This window comes from Anabrus simplex, chromosome 3 (genome assembly GCF_040414725.1).
Source record: "Anabrus simplex isolate iqAnaSimp1 chromosome 3, ASM4041472v1, whole genome shotgun sequence".
In the NCBI taxonomy this organism is placed as follows: Eukaryota; Metazoa; Arthropoda; class Insecta; order Orthoptera; family Tettigoniidae; genus Anabrus; species Anabrus simplex.
The window spans coordinates 473,353,677-473,372,500 of NC_090267.1; positions in this window are offsets into that span (position 1 = coordinate 473,353,677).

Here is an 18,824-nt window from a genome sequence, read left to right on the forward strand (position 1 = left end):
ACATCCTTTATACAATTTAGAGATTTGGAGTTTCTTCCGCTTACTCATTCTGTCTAACTTCGACGATGACTTTTGAAATATATCTAATTTCACTTCTGATGTGAAAGATTATTACTTTTAAGGACAAAAGAACTTGCCCCTTCCGTCAGAGATCCTTTTAGTCATATAAAATCGATGTGTTTGTTCTTCCTTCTAACTTGAGTTACTTTGTCTGCAAGGTTGCAGTTTTAACTTTATATTGACAGTCAATGAAACGATATTGTTTAGGCACCAGTTTCCAATACTCAATAAAATCTGAACACGGTCTTGTTACACACGGCGGAACGAGAATATCCGATATGATTATATTGAAGTCTGTTAATAATAATAATAATAATAATGATAATAATAATAATAGTAATATAAGAGGGAGCTTCCGTGGCTCAGACGGCAGCGCGTCGGCCTCTCACCGCTGGATACCGTGGTTCAAATCCCGGCCACTCAATTTGAGATTTGTGCTGGACAAAACGGAGGCGGGACAGGTTTTTCTTCGGGTACTCCGGTTTTCTCTGCCATGTTTCATGCCAGCAACACTCTCCAATATCATTTTGTTTCATCTGTCGTTCATTAATCATTGCCCCAGAGGAGTGCGACAAGCTTCGGCAGCCGGCACAATTCCTATCCTTGCCGCTAGATGGGTGCTTCATTGATTCCATTCCTGACCAGGTCGAATGACTGGAACGAGGTTGTAGATTTTCATTTTGGGTTATTAAGATCGAAAAAATATGTCAATGTAATTTAATAAGTACTTTAAAAGCTATTATTTTTTTGCTAGGGGCTTTTCGTCGCACCGACACAGATAGGTCTTATGGCGACGATGGGATAGGAAAGTCCCAGGAGTTGAAAGGAAGCGGCCATGGCCTTAAGTAAGGTACAGCCCCTGCTTGGGGTGAAAATGGGAGACCACGGATAACCATTCTCAGAGCTAAAGGCAGTGGGATTCGAACCCACTATCCCCCGGATGGAAGCTCACAGCCGTGCGCCTCTAACCGCACGGCCAACTCGCCCGGTATTAATAGGTTTGCTGTAAATGGGGTTTACTCTACTGTTGTAAACCGGCAATTAAATAAATAAATAAATAAATAAATAAATAAATAAATAAATAAATAAATAAATAAATAAATACATACATACATAAATATACATTCTTCTGTAACACCATATTTCAAAAGCTTCTATTCTCTTTCTTTCTGAGCTAGTTATTGTCCATGTTTCTCTTCCACTCAATGCCACGCTCTAGACGCATGTCTTCAATCACATGGACCTGCAGTAAGTAAGTCAAGGCACTTGGACTAAGTACAATCTTTCTGGTCTTTTTGATGTATATGTGGACACACCACCACCTCATATAATATTTACTTCGTGAGAAAGAGTTTTAGTGGAAGGAAGGAATATGGTCGGCAGAAGTATTTTCAATAGGCTGAATTGATCGTTGAGTGTTGAATGAAGGAATATCTACATTTCCGGGAAGGAGACTTATTTCAGCTATTAATTAATCTAACGGTAGCAATAGAAGTATATCACACAGTATTCTTGTCAGTAACACATGTTCATTTCACGATAAAATTACACTACGCTCATAAACCTGAAACGTCTGCTGCCATCTTCAAGGGAGTTAACATTGTGGCATGCAACGCGGGTCTGGAACGTGCAACAGCTAACTTGTCGTCGCTCCTACGCCAAAACCGTGAATGTGACAATGCTCTTCCTAGCCATTATTTTCCTTAAGACTGGACATACCTAACAGTCATCAGAACAATTTTCGTTGAGTTCATTTTCCTATGCGCGTTTGTAAAGGAAAAAAGAACCTTACCGTACCGTACTGGTAATTTATGTTTGAATGACATGTTTACTCACTCTTATCGTAAAGTTAGGGAGCTGAGAGGAAAATTCAAAATAAGGACAGCAAACAAGCTGATAGACAGTGAAGGAAAGGTCATAATAGACTTAGAAGGAATCAAACATACATGGAAATGGTATATAGAACAACTGTTTCTGGACGACCGCCCAGAACTTCCACAGCTACACTGTGAAACTAAAACTCTAGTGGAGGAAGTCCGAACAGCGATAAAGGTAACTAAAAATGACAAAACCTCAGTCCCAGACAACAACAATACATAATTTTTAAACTTTAAGTGAGGACAATGTGAAGTGGCTGACCGTAATGTTCAATGACATCTTCAATTTTGGCAACATTCCTTATGACTGGCTAAAATCAGAATTTATTGCATTACCTAAAACAGCCGGAGCTAAGTTATGTGGCGATTTTAGAACGATAAGCCGTATGCGCTATTTTTTTGAAACTTTTTCTGAAGAATTCAGACGAATATACAAACTGTGCGAAGGTCAAATTTCACCTACACAGTTTGGTTTCCGAAATGCAGTTGGCACACCGGAAGCTACATTTAGCATTCAGGACCTAGTTCAGAGATATAGAGACATGAATTGTGATATTTATACCTGCTTTATTGACTATCAGAAGGCCTTTGATGGAGTGCATCATCACAAGGTAATTGAAATAATAAGAAGTATTGGTCTAGATGATAAGGATCTAAGAATCATTGCCAACTTATACTGGAATCAGACTGCTTCTGTAAGATTGGTTGAGGAAAATACGGAAGACGTACTTTCCAGCGGGTTTTACGACAGGGTTGTATAATGTCTCCATTGCTATTTAAAATCTATTCAGAATATATCTTCAGGGAAGCACTGGATGCAATGGACAATGGATAAACAACATTCGATATGTAGATGACACTGTAATTTTTTTGGACAGATTAGAAAGTTTACAATATCTCATTGAAAAATGGCATTCACTAGCCAAGAATACGGTCTTGACGTTAATATAAAGAAAACCAAATGTATGGTCATAAGTGAAAAATTTATCCCTGCATCTCATCTAGTAATTGACCATAAACCTGCTGAAGGAGTCCGGAAATACACTTATCTCGGCACCGTTATTATTGATCATTGGCATAATTCGGTTGAAGTGAAGTCCCGCATTGGAAAATGTCGGACTGAGTTCAACAAATTGGGAATACTGTTTAAAAGTTGTGACTTAACACTGGTTACAAAAATGAGACTAGTTCGATACTATGTATTTTCTGTTCTGTTGAAACATGGACTTCAACGAAGGCCCTCAGTAAAATATTAGAGACCATTGAGATGTTGCTTTATCGAAGGATGCTAAGAGTGTCATGGACATATCATGTCACAAATGCAGAGATCCTTCGAAGAACTGACCACTGTTTAAACGAGAAAGCTAGAATATCTCTGTCACATCACGAGAAAAAGAAGCAGGTACCATCTACTGCAAGAAATCGTGCACAGAAAGATACCTGAAAACAGAGGTGTTGGGAAGAGGCGAATCTCTTGGCTAAAAAAACTCACAGACGGGACTCTCAAGACATCGGCAGAGTTCTCTAAGCAGCTCACAACAGAGAAGACACAGCCAAGATTGTTGGCCACATACGGAACGGATGTAGAGTAGACGAAGAAGAAGAAGAAGAAGAAGAAGAGTATGATGTATTTAAGGTTCATTTTCCATTATACAAGTGCATAGAAAAATTTACTCAACGAAAATTGTTCTGATGGACTGCATACCATTATGTAGCTGGGAGGCGTGACCATTCTTAAGGGAAATAATGGATTGGAAGACAATTGTCACATTCGTGGTTTTGGCATAGGAGCGACGATGTGGCATCGAAAATGAGTAGAGAGAGAGAGAACCGTAAAAAAGACATACTATTTAATCTCTTAAATCTGATTTTTCGTAGTTTCCAACCTCAACACCAGGAAAATATCGGAATAGCATATATACCATAGCTGCACTCTTCTCAATCATGTACCCTGTTCATTATAGGTTAATAAACAATATGAATCCTCATTTTTTCGAAACGGAGTAAAGAACAGTCCAGAATTTTTAAATTGATGGTGTATGTTTTGATATAAAAATAACACGAGTCGTCCGATATGAAATGGATATATGTGCCCGATATATTCTAGTCTTTCTTTTGACATTAAGAACTGTACTAACACATGGTAAAATCGAATGTCCATGCATGGGATAGTTTAGAAAATTATCTCTCAACCTCCCAGTATCAAATATCAAATTATCAAATTCATAATATTATTTATTCCAAAGGGTCTATACAGAAATATCCTCCAACTTAGACCCTGTTTTGTTAGTAGTGAACCAATGAAATCTACAGTTATAAGAACTAAACAAGCTGAAATAGGTATAGTGGGCCCTCCAAGCAGTGATCACTGCCGGGTGGAGCCTGGTGGTAACTAGATATTCGGCAATTGCCAGGGAATAGCGAGGATATAATAGCTCCATACTGCCGTTCAACCTACCAGTACTTATAAGACTGTTCGTTGCCCTGACAGAAGTTCCGTCACAAAAATGTTCAGTTCTGTAACATATTCTGTTTTGATACAATAGATGAGAAAAGAGCAAACTCCGTTAGGCCTTTTGTAGGCAATACCTTCGGAATATACATCAAATTAGGACTTATTCCTATGCAGGTTTGTGATTTAGCTTTAATGATGAAGTGATATTGATAAAATGCTCCCTGGACAAATATCTTTGGAATGTGCATACTACATGTAATCGAAACGCAAAAATAAAATATTCTTATTAACCTGGATATGCTTTCGGCTGGGGGTATGTTTGGGGTTAGCTTCATGAATTTCGCTACGCCTTTCTAACCATGGCAAACAGTTTTTGTCTTTGTGTGCTTGGCCAGTAGCCTCATCCTCTCACTGTGCGCTTTCTTCCTGTATCTGAGAGCCTGAGAAAATCTAATATCAAGTGAACTTCGCCCCATTCTACTCCTCAGTCCACAATTATTATACTTTAACTGGCCGGAAAACGAACCCAGAGCCTTAGAATAGGATACAAGTATTAACTTGCACAACAGGGCTGGTTAATAATAATAATAATAATAATAATAATAATAATAATAATAATAATAATAATAATAATATATTTACGAGGTGTGGAACTTCTTTCATTTTCTCACAATCCGTTAACCTTAAAAAAATATCATATAAGCATTTATCTTTCGATTTATCAGAACTTTTCACCACCACTGTTGGCGGAGTTAAAGGATGTATTATATGTACCCAGTGCATATCGTAAGAAGCTACTAATAGTGGACTCCGTGTGGTGGAGAAAATATACGAGTGAGGTGTACTTTATTTCTCTACACTTATACTTTACTTTATCCTTACATTTATCATTATTATGGAACATTTCCAGTTATACCCCATAAAAAATTAAAATTTTGTAAACAGCTACTGTTAAGAAATGTTCAATAATAAAATTTTAATAATAATATTAATAATAATAATAATAATATGGTTTCCTTATGAGATGGATAAATTCATGGCGTAAGATTACATACCTAAATTTCTATCTTACATTAATAATATGAGTCAAGAAAGTGTATATTAAAAAATTGAACGGCAACAGCAAACTCGATCATCTTGTTCCGCGTTTTAGTATCGAACTAATTGAAGACACTCCTGAGCTCACCATTTTGATGCTAAATACTTGTAGGCTTCTATAATATTCGCATTTTTGGACAAATGTTCATGCAACTACTGATTCAGTTACAATTATCACTATCACACAAAACCTCTCTTGCTCTTTTCCAGTCCCTCTAAGAGCACCGAGCGATTTCGCTACGTGGTATGACCAAGCAGTTATAAAATTGCATTTCGGAGATGTATGGTTCAGACCACTGCCCTAAAGATTATTTTTCACCATTTTTGACATCTTAACACCAAGCAAATCCTGGGACTGAACGTTAATTATGTCGGCCTCCGGATCCCAAGATAGCGGGTTCAAACCCGGCAGAGGTAGTCGGATTTTTGAAGGGCGGAAAAAAGTCCATTCGACACTCCATGTCGTACGATGTCGGCATGTAAAAGATCTCTGGTGACACATTTGGTGTTTACCTGACAAAATTAATTAAATCTCAGCCATAGACGCCCAAGAGAGTTTCGGTTTACTCGGCCTGCCATCTAGTGGGGGCCTGGAGTAAAACGGAACGTCGAAATTGACGAGCAGACAGCCAGATGGCGTCAAATTGAAATGTCTGCACACGGTAGCTGAGGCCATACGATGATTATTATTATTACTGCCCATTCTTAACCATTTCCTATGTCCGGCTCCTTGGCTGAATGGTTAGCGTGCTGGCCTTTGGTCACAGGGTTCCCGGGTTCGATTCCCGGCGGGGTCGGGGATTTTAACCCTAATTGGTTAATTCCGCTGACTCAGGGGCTGGCTGTATGTGTCGCCTTCATCACCATTTCATCCTTATCACGAAGCGCAGGTCGACTACGGGCATCGAATCAAAAGACCTGCATATGGCGTGCCGAACTTGTCCTCGGACATGCCATTTCATTTTTTTTTTTTTTTTTTACCATTTCCTATGTTATCATCACCGAAAACGTATCTGAATTTACTGAATTTGAATTTCTGTTGTCCCTGCGGCCGCCGTTATAGGGTTTGCGATCTTTTTCATATTTATGCCCTTCCTGTCCCTGTCATTCTTTTGCCGATGCGTTCATTTTTCTGAGTGTTGGACCAATTCCATCTTTCTTGTGATTGATGTTGTGAGAGGATGGTTACCAAGTTGTTCTCCCTTTTAAGACAGTAATCACCACCACAACCACCACCATAACTGGCCCCTGTAGCTTGGATTCCACGTAAAAATGGAGGTCCTGTGTCTGTTGCCAGGTAAAGTTTCAATTACACCATCCGCTATTTATGTTTTCATATAAAATTTAATTTTCTTTTTTCAATGGCGTGTGGCCTCCGAAGGTGCAGGTCTTTCGAGTTGACGTCGTGTAGGCGACCTGCGCGTCTATGAGTATGAATTATATTGATGAAGACGACTCGCACATACCCATCCCCCGAGCCATCGGAATTAAGAAATGAAGATTAAAATCCCCGACCCGGCCGGGAATCGAACTCGGGACCCTGTGGACCAAAGGCCAGAACGCGTATCATTTAGCCATGGAGCCGTATAAAGTTATCTGTTAGCAAACCGCTAACACAGAGGAAAATACACATAAGTACACAGCAATGGTGATGAAGTAATTTCATGTCCCATGTGTGAAACAGTGCGCGAAGCAATAACAGCAAGAAGAAACAATAAAAAGCCGTGTTGCAAGGCCACGACGCTAGTAATGACTGACGTAATACACTGTAATTAGTGCAGCTGGTCTGGTTGTAATATGTGAGCATTTGCGCTCTAATTTGTGTACAGCTCAGTAAACATCTCGCCAAGTCATCCTCGTACTGTCCGACTCGTTGGCTGAATGGTCAGCGTACTGGCCTTCGGTTCAGAGGGTCCCGGGTTCGATTCCCGGCCGGGTCGGGGATTTTAACCTTCATTGGTTAATTCCAATGGCCCGGGGGCTGGGTGTTTGTGCTGTCCCCAACATCCCTGCAACTCACACACCACACATAACACTATCCTCCACCACAATAACACGCAGTTACCTACACACGGCAGATGCCGCCCACCCTCATCGGAGGGTCTGCCTTACAAGGGCTGCACTCGGCTAGAAATAGCCACACGCAATTATTATCCTCGTACTTAAAATGTCGATCCCTGGTGGGTGATAGTATTTTCTCGTATGAACTGGATAAAATGAATCTAGAGAGTGTCGATCTCCTTGAAATAATCATTCAGACTAGCCGTCCGCCTCTGTGGTGTAGTGGTTAGTGTGATTAACTGCCACCCCTGGAGGCCCGGGCTCGACTCCCGGTTCTGCCAGGAAATTTGAAAAGCGGTTCGAGGGCTGGAACGGGGTCCACTCAGTCTCGAGAGGTCAACTGAGTAGAAGTGGGTTCGATTCCCACCTCGGCCATCCTGGAAATGGTTTTCTGTGGTTTCCCACTTCTCCTCCTGGCAAACGCCGGGATGGTACCTAACTTAGGCCACGGCCGCTTCCTTCCCTCTTCCTTGTCTATCCCTTCCAATTTTCCCATCCACACCCCATCCTCCGCAAGGCCCCTCTACGGCATAGCAGGTCAGGCCGCGAGGTATTGGTCATCCTCCCCAGTTGTATTCCCCGACCAAGATTCTGAAGCACCAGGACACTACCCTTGAGGTGGTAGAGGTGAGATCCCTCGCTGAGTCCGAGGAAAAAACCGACCCTGGAGGGTAAACAGTTAAAAAAATAAAAAGAACAAGAAGTACAGTACTAGCCTGTGTTCAGCACGAAAATCGGAGAGGTGTTAAGTACAGAACAAAAATGGCCAAACTTACGATTTTGCGTCGGATGCTCTATCCAACTGAGCTGTCTATGGTAGCCTAGGTCATATATTTTGTTCTTTTGGAAAGGATCCTACTTATAGTTCTAGCAGGACTGCCATCACACTGTAGAATGCGTGCAAATCACCCGCTGTGGCCCACCTCGATGAATATTTCAGTTTTACGACCGCATTGTACTCAGAATCGGAAGATTTTGGGTTTGGCTCCCACTGCTGTCCGGCTGGCCTTTTTTGATCGCTTTGGTACATACTGCATGTACTGAACATATCCTAATATGTTGACAGTTCCTTTCGAGTATAATACGGTCATGAACATTAAATATTAATATGTTACTTCCTGGAATAATCTACCTGTTGTACAAAGAAGCTCGATAGGTGAATGATATCATCGATGGCTTCTCACCAAAGTGGCCCTCGTTCGAAACCCAGTCTTTCATTTTTTTTAATTTAATCGGTTATTTTTGAAACACCGTAAGTCACGAAATGTATACTTGTAGGAAAACGAAAAAACTGATTGGTGAATAAACCAGAAACTATTTGTAAACCTTTTGTCTCTGAGGATCACAACTTACAGGAAGACATCATGGAACTAGGATATTAAGATTTTTATTCATTAACTTTACCTATAGATCAGTTTAAAACTCTATAAGTTGCGGCATTTTAAAACCAAATGAACAACACTGTATTCCTGACTGAAAAGGAAAACTAAAATTCATACTCATATGGTATACTGATGAGTATATCTGCTGTTTTCATGCATAAAAATATATAAACATTTAGGGTACCAAGGAATTCTACCCAAATTGTACAAGCAAATATATAATATTTTAAATTTTTAATACGTAATGATATATCGAACATGCTTCTTATATGAAAATTCCCCACTCACTCCTTGTTAGTTGTGCTTCAGTTATACACAGTATTCCAGAAGACAAATTAGAACGGTTGGAGAAGTTATTTTCAATTATATTATGTATCAATAGTGATCAAATATTAGGTTATAGATCAAACTACCTGCAAGGTACATTAGTATTTCGTGGATACACTTCCCCGTCATTCTAGCCTACATATGAACTTTGTTTCACTCTTGCTGTTTGTATTTTGTTACACTTATATAAATGCGTATTCTAATTCCTTTTTGTTTTGTTTTTACACTAAACTCATTATGTCTGAATAGGGTATGCTTGCATAACAATCGAAAACGCTTCCTTAACAAACGAAATGAATGTGCTTTCCGCGATTAGTGATTTTTTTTTTTTTTTTTTGCTACTTGCCTTATGTCGCACGGACACATATAAGTCTTATGGCGACGATGGGACAGGAAAGGGCTAGGAGTGGGAAGGAATCGGCCGTGGCCTTAATTAAGGTACAGCCCCAGCATTTGCCTGGTGTGAAAATTGGAAACCACGGAAAACCCTTTTCAGGGCTGCCGACAGTGGGGTTCGAACCTACTATCTCCCGAATACTGGATACTGGCCGCACTTAAGCGACTGAAGCTATCGAGCTCGGTGATTAGTGAAATTCGTGCTACCAACAGCTGATTCCTACAGCACACACTAGCCTTAAAACACTGTTACCTTGGAGACACCCCACAATTCAGCGACTTACGGAGTTTTGAAACCGAACCAAATATTGACGATCCCTTCACGTTCTTTTTATACAGCAGATGTACGGAGGGTTCTACCCTTCAACATTCATTTTGTCACATAAAATATGAAAAAATGTTACTTACTGAGTTTTAAAACTAACCTATCCAATTATGCTTATGTCGTACCGGCACAGGGAGGTGTTGTAGTGACGATGGGATACGAAAGGGCTAGAAGTGGGAAGGAAGCGACCGTGGCCTTAATAAGATATATTTGCCTGGTGTGAAAATGGGAAACCACGCAAAACCATATTGTGGGCTGCCGACAGTGGTATTAGAACCACTATCTTCCAAATACAAGCTCACGGTCAAGCGACCCTAACCACACGGGCGAACTCGCTCGGCAATCCCAGTCAAACCACGGTCTAGTGATTCGGAAACTAGGAAAAAATTGGAGGTTCCTATAGCTAAAAAATATTAACAATCACAAATTGCTTGTGTTTCTCTCACATCAAATTTGTGTTTATGTGAGGGAGATACACGCGAAGGAATACATTACTTATTGGCCTGTTACTATTTCCTGAAGGATGCAGTATTTGTTTAAATAAATACGATTTGAAATGACGAAATTAGCTATGCAAAGTATGTGGCCTGATGTTACCTAGCAACTGTGGAGGCTGTGATGTGCAGTACAGATGGATGGCCATGACTGGAAGGCATATCGAAGACTCTTTTATAAAATAAAAAAAAAGCCTCGTTTCGTCACACTCTAGAGAAATGGTTATTTCACTCGTGATAGTTTCGTAGGCGCTGACTCAGTATCCCTCTTTCGATGCACTGAATTCTAAACTTACGGACTACCGAGCTCGATAGCTGCAGTTGCTTAAGTGCGGCCAGTATCCAGTATTCGGGAGATAGTAGGTTCGAACCCCACTGTCGGCAGCCCTGAAAATGCTTTTCCGTGTTTTCCCATTTTCACACTAGGCAAATGCTGGGGCTGTACCTTAATTAAGGCCACGGCCGCTTCCTTCCCACTCCCAGCCCTTCCCTGTCCCATCGTCGCCATAAGACCTATCTGTGTCGGCGCGACGTAAAGCAACTAGCAACAAAAATAACTTACGGACTACAAATTCCACACAGATGTCGCTCAAAAACGATTCGGTAGATTCAAATAAATATATCGTTATCAATTTTTCATTTATTGAAAGACGTATTGATGACCATTTTATTTTCATCTTTCTCGTGGTACAGGCTACAAAAATATGCATCTTTCATTGAAGTCTCTGTCTCATTTACGGCTATGGCAATATGGAATCTGCTGAGATGGGTGGTGCTGAGTAAGGACATCCATAGCTCAACTTAAGGAGTCAGGATGATTTGAAAGGCGATAGAAACACAATGACAATATAAGGCTTTCCTCATCATGCCTCCTGATAATGACGTCGCCATCAGATTTTGCTCTTTTCCTATAACCACATCGTGGGCGAGTTGCCCGTGTGGTTAGGGGTGCGTGGCTGTGAGCTTGCATCCGGGAGGTAGTGACTTCGGGCCCCACTGTTGGCAGCCCTGAAGATGGTTTTCCGTAGTTTCCCATTTTCACATCAGGCAAATGCCGGCTGGGGCTGTACCTTAAATAAGGCCAGGGCCTTTTCCTTCCCACTCCTAGGCCTTTCCTATCCCATCATCGCCATAAGATCTATCTGTGTCGGAGCGACATAGAGCAAGTTGTAAAAAAATTAAACAAATATAACCACATCACTTTTGGCAGTGCATTTCGAGGATCCAACCATCCTCTAAGCTGAAGGCTTAAGAGACAGACGTGAGTTACTGGAAAACTTAATCGCAGGCTATAGCTGCTAAACCTTCGTACACTCCACCGCACCGGCCTGTGGGTTCTGAAGTGACTAGCGGGTAAAATTCGTGTAAACTCGCAGTCTAGAAATTGGAATAAGTAACGTCTCTCTCGATTGTTCGCAGTTCGAATTTTGGCCGTTTTAGAATTTTAACGAACTGAAGACGTGTTTGAGGATTATTATTCTGTACTAATGTATTGATAATGATGATAAGGATAGTTCTGTTTGCAGCTCCCGGCCCTCAGTACGTGTGTACGGAATGATTCCGAGATTTTGTGCCAATAAGGGAAATAATCTTCAAACAAACATGTACCTAACAATACAATCACCACAGAAGTGATCACATTGCTTTCACACGAACTAAGTAGGTAACAAGTCATTGTTTAATCACGATGCCAGAAGTTGCATGCATTATGCAACAAACACGATAACATTACCGAGGATTTGCACGGAGTCCATATTTCTCGGTTATTTTACACTACATTACTGATGATGATGATGATGCTTGTTGTTTTAAGGGGCCTAACATCGAAGGTCATCGGCCCCTAACTACATTACTACCTGCAAGAGTTTAGTTTCATATTCTCGTTACATAGTCTAGGTTGGGTCAGTTTTATTCTTCCTTTCCATCATCTCCTCATTTCTGAATTTATTTGGCTACAAGAAGAGGAGCATACGGGTACAGCGAAACGTTCTGAGGCTGCAGATTTTTACCAGTAGAATACGTTGGGGTTGTATTTACATTTCTGCTTAATTATGACGAGTGTTTTGTATTCTAATTTTAAGACTAAAATCATCTTCATTCATTCATTCATTCATTCATTCATTCATTCATTCATTCATTCATTCATTCATTCATTCATTCATTCATTCATTCGTTATTTATTTACCATAAAACAGTATCTATGGAAGGCCAGGGCAAAAGGACAGACATCCTACACGTAGTGCCCCCGAACGTTTGAAATAATTACTCAAATTCTAAACTAAAACAGCCATCTAAACAATTTATAGGTAACGTAACAAAGTGTAGTGTATACATATTTGTTATTTGCACAACCTCTCACTCCATTGTTCATTCTTCCACATATCCACATACATTTTCTCACACCGGGCGAGTTGGCCGTGCGCGTAGAGGCGCGCGGCTGTGAGCTTGCATCCGGGAGATAGTAGGTTCGAATCCCACTATCGGCAGCCCTGAAGATGGTTTTCCGTGGTTTCCCATTTTCACACCAGGCAAATGCTGGGGCTGTACCTTAATTAAGGCCACGGCCGCTTCCTTCCAACTCCTAGGCCTTTCCTATCCCATCGTGGCCATAAGATCTATCTGTGTCGGTGCGACGTAAAGCCCCTAGCAAAAATAAACATGTACTTCCTAACATAACCATATTTACATGTTTAAATTTAATGTTGACGGGTAGGTCGTTCTTCTTCTTCTTGTTCTCTTTCCCAGGCTTTATATAATTAATTTGCCGTCGTCACTGTGTCTTTTCCTAGTTTTACAGCCGAATGCCCTTTCTGACGCCAACACTTTGCTGAGGGATTTATTCAGAATCGCTTTCTCTGTGGCTGTTGGTAGCATGAAGTGTTTTGTGTGTAGTGAATAAGTGTATATAAAGACAAACACAAAAACCTTGTCTCCGAGCGAGAGGAATTATTAAGGAGACTACCACACGGGACCCCCTTAGAGGAAGGCCCTTACTCTGCACATTCAGCCAAAAAGTGAGACATTATTAAGGCTAATTCTTTTACCACTAATGTAACAACAATATGGTTTTATAAATGCTGGATATGTATGGTTATCTGACTTTAGGGGCTTAATAGCCAACGTGCTAAAGGTGAATATTCGTATCACTCTAGCCGTGCTGAGTGGCTCAGACGATCAAGGCGCTGGCCTTCTGACTCCAAACGTGCCAGTTTGACCCTAGCTTATTCCTGTGGTATTTGAAAGTGCTCAAATACGCCAGCCTCCTTTCGATAGATTTACTGGCACGTAAAAGAACTCCAGGAGAACTAAATTCCGGCACCTCAGCTTCTCCTAAAACCGTAAAAGTAGTTAGTGGAACGCTAAGCCAATAATAAAATTATTCGAATCACTCGGCAAACTAGGGTGGAGTTAGAAATATGGAAATTTTATAGGTAATGAAACAAGAAGCTGGGACTTCAAGTGAAACTACATAATCTGTTTTAAAACGATATATAACGGATATTGTGGGCTAAAATAACTTACAGCTGGCACATAAATAAAGTAGTTGGGGTAAAAACCTTGCATGTGGATTCCCTAGACGCAAATACATTATTTATTACAATTTGAGTTTCACATATTGATAGGCATGATTTGATTTCCAAGAGGAAAATTTGACTATATATATAGGCCTATATATATATATATATATATATATATATATATATATATCTTTTTTACAATTTTTCTTAACGTCGCACCGACGCAGACAGGTCTTAAGGGGACGATGGGATAGGAAAGGCCTAGGAGTGCAAAGGAAGTGTCCGTGGTCTTAATTAAGGTACAGCCCCAGCATTTTACTGTTGTGAAAATTGAAAACGACGGAAAATCGCCGACGGTGAGGTTCGAACCATTATCTCCCGGATGCAAGCTCACAGCTACGCGCCCCTAACAGCACGGCCAACTCGCCTGGTCTTTTGTTAGTAGAGGTTACGTGCCGTTTTTAACTGCAGTATCAGAATATTGTACTCCCCGTATTATTTTGATGAATGTAAATGTATGGAATTCTATGTTGTATGATTTAAAATGTATTGCAATAACTATGAAGTGCTATTTTACAGACGTGGTATTTCAGGTTATAAATCACATTTTGTCCCGTATTGGCTCAACACAACTACGGTTAAATTATAAGGAGATTCCCACCTTTCAATACTTGCCAATTTCTTATAATGGTTTTATTGTTTACATGACATCATCCAGCTTAATCTCTACGGTTATACTAAATAGGACATATTTCGTTTCGATTATGAAACATCTTCAGGTAACAGATTTGACAGAATGGCAAGACAATTAAAAAGCATGTAATAATTATGGTGATTAAATAAAATGTTCATTCCTGTTGGGTTAAAATTTCCAACAAGTCAGTGTTCAAATGACGAAGTTAAAATCGACGCACGGCGTCTCCTTTATGCTGGAGACGTGTATGCTTGTTAATCTTGAAGATAAAATTAGAGATATAAAAGATTTTCTTAAAATATAACTTAGTTGTCGGGGGAACTCTTGAGAAATAATTTAATTTTTCATTATCTCGTAGCGCAGTGTACGCCTCCATTCAGTTTGTGTTCGGGCCGTTTATTTAACCTGTTCTTTTTTGAAAAGGCCCTGTAGGTTGGGTACTTAATACCCCTGTATAAAATTATTTTCAATTTGTAAGTTGTGCCTTAGTTGGCCGGAAGAAACTGAGAGCCGGTTAGCTCTTTTTCAAAGTTTTGGTAATAGTAAAGAGCGCCTCTGGAAGGCTAGATATTGTATTTAGGGAGCAAGTGCTCTTGAACTAGGGGATTTCTGCCCTTAACTAAATTATACCAATTTCAATTGTAAATTTGTAACCTAGGGGATTGCAGCCCGGAATTGTCAAGGTCTGAAGCTTGAAATTTTCCAGTTTTTGAAATTGTCATTGTACCTGATGTTCATTGTTATGAAAAATTGTTAAGTTTGAAGTTCTAAAAGAAATATAACCTTCAGTTCAAGTTTTAAATTAATTTTGATATTGTAGATAGACCAGTTTACCCCGGCACCTTCTTTAACCTCTTTCTGCTCCACGGGTATCTCCGTAATAATAATAATAATAATAATAATAATAATAATAATAATAATAATAATAATAATAATAATTTCCGCCTCTGCGGAGTAGTCGTTAGTATGATTACCTGTCACCCCCGGAGCCACGGGTTCGTTTCCCGCCTCTGCCACGAAATTTGAAAAGTGGTACGAGGGCTGGAACGGGGTCCACAGCCTCAGGAGGTCAACTGAGTTGAGGCGGGTTCGATTCTCACCTCTGCTATCCTGGAAGTGATTTTCCGTGGTTTTCCACTTCTCCTCCAGGCAAATGCCGGGATGGCACCTGACTTAAAGCCACCGCCGCTTCCTTCCTTCCTTGTTTATCCCTTCCAATCTTCCCATCCCCCCCACCCAAAGGCCCCTGTTCAGCATAGCAAGTGAGGCCGCCTGGGCGAGGTACTGGTCATCCTCCCCAATTGTTTCCCCCGACCCAGAGTCTGAAGCTCTAGGACACTGCCCTTGAGGCGTTAAAGGTGGGATCCCTCACTGAGTCCGAGAGAAAAGCTATCCCTGAAGGGTAAACAGATAAAAAAGAAAGAAATAATAATAATAACAATAATAATAATAATCGTAATCATAATCATAATGGATGTACGCACCCTTAACTACTTTTACGGTTTTCGGAGTAGCCGACGTGCCGGAATTTTGTCTTTCAGGAGTTCTTCTACGTACTAGCAAATCTACTGGCACAAGGGCAAATTGATATGCGCTTTGCGAGGCGGTGTTGTTAAATCGGCGCTCGACTTAAAACCGGCTTGAAAGCACCAATCCAAGAACAAGACTTCACCAGGGAAGGGATTTGAGCACGGACTTTCAAGTGGACAGGATCGCGCCAGAGCAAGCAGGTACGCTACCATGACACTTGCTGAAACACAAAATGTGCTTCAGTTTGATGCTGATTTCTCGTGATGTCCCTTAAGCCGATCTTAAATCACGAGACGATTTAGCGACGCCGTCCGGGAAGAGATCTGATTGGCAAACTTCGGCTGTTGTTACAATGCCAACGGCGTGAGATAACAACATTTCTTTCTTTTTCTTAACCTGTTTACCCTCCAGGGTTGGTTTCCTCTCGGACTCTGTGAGGGATCCCACTTCTAGCACCTCAAGGGCAGTGTCCTGGAGTGTGAGAATTTTGGTCCGGGATACAACTCCCAAGGAGGACAGTACCTCGCCCAGGTGGCCTCACCTACTAAGCTGAACAGTAACGTTGTGGGGGGATGGGAAGATTGGAAGGGACAGCCAAGGAAGAGGGAAGGAAGCGACCGTGGCCTTAAGATAGGTACCTCCCGGCATTTGCCTGGAGGAGAAGTGGGAAACCACGGAAAAGCACTTCGAGAATAGCTGAGGCAGGTATCGAACCCTCCTCTACTCAGTTGACTTCCCAAGACTGGGTGGACCCCGTTCCAGCCCTCGTACCACTTTTGAAGTTTCGCGGCATAGCCGGGAATCCAACCCGGGCCTCCGGGGGTGAGAGCTAATCACACTAACCATTACAGCACAGAGGGTGTGTGATCAATACTTTTAAAAAAAATTTTATTTAGTATGACCAACTTTCTAACACATGTTGTGTCCGACCACCCTGTACTAAGTTGACCGTGTTCATTGACGTCCTTGTAAGTGACCAATTCTTTTATTCTACCCTTTGTGTTTATCATTTATTTTATATTGCGTTGTTCGAGCAAAAGCTAAGACAGAGTATTGACATTACATTTGTTAACATTAGACATTTCGATATTTCTTTTAAAATGTAAAATAGCCTTTGGGTCTCTGACAATCAGACATTCCATTTGTCACGTCTTCGTGTTTAATGAGTACGAACAAACAAGGCAGGTTGACATTTCCATTCTTAAGAATAGTATCATTTTTCTCCAGCCATTCAATCTGTTACATAGCACTCAAGTGTTCATCAATTCACAAACGTATTTTTCCCAGTCAAGTATTCCTCCTCCTTTCGTTGTGGATGACGGTGGTAGAGTACACCCACGGTATCCCATGCCTGTCGTGGAAGATGCCTGATCTCTCAATTTTGAACATTGGTTGGCGACCATTTACTTGCGGCATGCTCCCCACTTTCGACAACCCTGGGTCAATTCTTGGACTCCGCGGACGCCGAAGGTTTACGAGACGTAGAAAAATCCATTTCCACGCTCCCTTTTGCTCCTTCCATCACGTTCTTTAATACTTCCATTGTTCCATGTGCCGAAAATAACATGGCGTATGGCTTTTAGTGCCGGGAGTGTCCGAGGACAACTTCGGCTCGGCAGATTCAGGTCTTTTGATTTGACGCTCGTAGGTGACCTCCGCGTCGTGATGAGGATGAAATGATGATGAGGACTACACATACACCCAGCCCAATGCCAGAAGAATTAACCAATGTTGGTTAAAATTCCTGACCCTGCCGGGAATCGAACGCGGGAACCCTGTGACCAAAGGACTGCACGCTAACAATTTATCCATGGAGCCGTACTATGTGTCCGAAATCTCGAATTTAAATAAAGGATATAAACTGGTACCTGTCACAAGTTTTATTAAATAATGTAATCCACGTCCACCTCTGTGGTGTAGTGGTTAGTGTGATTAGGTGCCACCACCGGAGTCCCGGGTTCCATTCCCGGCTCTGCCACGAAATTTGAAAAGTGGTACGAGGGCTGGAAGGGGTCCACTCTGCCTTGGGCGGTCAACTGAGTAGAAGCTGTTTCGATTCCCTCCTCAGCCATTATCGAAGTGGTTTTCCGTGGTTTCACACTTCTCCTGCAGGCAAATGCCGGGATGGTACCTAACTTATGGTCACGGCCGCTTCCTTCCCTCTTCCTTGTCTATCCCTTCCGATCTTCCCATCCCCTACAAGTCTGCTGGGTGAGGTACTGACCTTCTTCCCCGGTTGTATCCACCGGCCCAAGGCCCTTGAGGCGGTAGAGGTGGGATCCCTCCCTGAATCCGAGGGAAAAGCAAACCCTGGGGGATAAACGTGTTATGAAAGAATGGAAGATTTTAATCCGCTACGCCTTTCAAAGAGAACAAATTGTGACATAAAAATTGTTGCTTTATTTGGTACACAACATTGTTTTCAAAGAATAATATACTAGTAATTGCGATGACTGTCGTATGGTTTTTTTGACCCGAGTAATTAAAATTATTTCATATCTTCTGTTTGAACAACTCTTACTCTTTCGAATTAATCTACACACTGCACGTGTTGGAAAATCATCTCTGCTCTCCGAGGTGCAATTATCTCGTTCTATTTCTTTCTGG